This window comes from Limulus polyphemus, unplaced genomic scaffold (assembly GCF_000517525.1).
Source record: "Limulus polyphemus unplaced genomic scaffold, Limulus_polyphemus-2.1.2 Scaffold7741, whole genome shotgun sequence".
Lineage (NCBI taxonomy): Eukaryota > Metazoa > Arthropoda > Merostomata > Xiphosura > Limulidae > Limulus > Limulus polyphemus.
Genome location: NW_013673351.1, coordinates 30,231 through 32,197, shown reverse-complemented (window position 1 = coordinate 32,197; position 1,967 = coordinate 30,231).

Here is a 1,967-nt window from a genome sequence, read left to right as displayed (position 1 = left end):
AACGTGCTCAACTTCAATAATACTCTGACTGCAAATCAATTACTCACTGTCTACACACACATTATTGTCCCGTCACGTTGTCACCCTCTTTTATATACCAGCTACCCTATATCTAGTAAATACTAGAGCATTCGCCAAGGTGCAGGATAGTTCTAGAAAATAGATGGCGCCACACCAGTCACGTGACCTCGATGACGCAACAGTATTATATCTACATAGATATCTATACACATTTTTGTCAGTAGGATTATTTTAGAATACGACATGCAGTTTTGTTTCCTATTTGTCGCACGTCATACGTTTTCTAATTCCAATGGTTTATATGACCAATAAAAGACACGACAATTGTGTAATATAATAAAATCAATCCACAGCGTCATTTGTACCTGTCACATTCCAAGACACTGGGTTATTCAGTCTCTTTCTTGACCTCGTTTCTAACCCATATTATTAGGGGTAGTATTTTGCGAGTGAAAGTTTTCACTTCAAATGTATGTACGGCCTTCTTTACTGGACATTTTCGTAGTGACTTGGATACTTACAGCCTTCCTAATATTAGTGTTAAGGCTTTAATTTATCATGGAGGAGGAGTACGCAGGCGATCATTAACTTCATCCAGTGGTAACACTTTGGACTTCCAATACTTTCTTTAAAAAACGTGAATAAATCGTGGACTTCCAGGGAACATCAAACAAAAACACGAAGATGAGATTTGGAAAATTCTTTTATCTCTGTTACAATAATAGTTGTAAGCCTTGGTCTAAAATCTGCATTTGTTTTTCGTTTAACAGAAATTATTAAAAACTAAGCCTAAAAACTTGGAGTAAGCAAACTTCTTTAAAATGGGACACTACGTTGTGTGATAGTGTAGCATTTTAACATGATTTGTTGCATTAGTTTAAGGTTTGGTGTGGTTTGGATTTCGCGCAAAGCTACACGATGGCTATCTGCGCTAGCCGTCCATAATTTAGCAGTGTAAGACTAGAGGGAAGGCAGCTAGTCATCACCTCCACCGCCAACTCTTGGGCTACCCTTTTTACCAACGAATACTGGGATTGATCGTCATAGTATAACGCCCCAAGGCTGAAAGGGTAAGCATGTTTGGTATGACGGGGATTCGAATCCGCGACCCTCAGATTGCGAGTCGAGAACCCTAACCACCTGGTCTGATCTATTCACTTAATAAATTATTGATCAATTGATTGGTCTTTTTCATAGTCATTAAATTTAGCTCCACGTAATATTTGATTTAGGTTTTGGTTTTGCATATTAAACTAACTGGTAAATGTTTTTATCGTAAACTGATGGATAAAGTTGCTATAGATTTAATGCTAATTCTTCATTTTACAGAAGAAAACAATTCTCACAAGTTTTTCAATAGTGTCTGAGCATTAACCACAATTTTATAGTAAAGAACTTGAAACATTTGTTTAACAAATTTTAAAGTTATTTAAATTTTTACTTACGAGACTTGCCAGCGTTTACGATGCTGGAGTAACGCAGGTATTTGTTAGTTCTCTAGGTGTTTTTCATTTGTATTGCATTACTTCATATGTGTGTTAATTTTTGGACAAAAATTAAAACCTGATATGGTTAACGCCTAACATTGTTTTTATTTAGGAGTTTTTATTTAATATTTCAAAAAAAACAACGATTATTAGCAAAAATTGACAAAAATAAAACTACCGATAAAACTTCAAAAAAAAAGTAACAAACATTTGATGCTATATGTAAATATATCTAAAGATATTATTGTTAAAGGGAACAACAGTTAAAAAATTGTGTTGGATAAGCATGTAACTTCACTGTAATGAATGAAAAATAGTTTCTCGGGTATATCAAACACGAATATTGGACTCGCTGCATCATTCTGTTTTCCTTTAGCACGTCGCAAATCAATAACTTTTCCAGGCTGGTGTGTGTGTGTGTGTGTGTGTGTGTGTGTGTGTATGTATGTGTGTATGTAT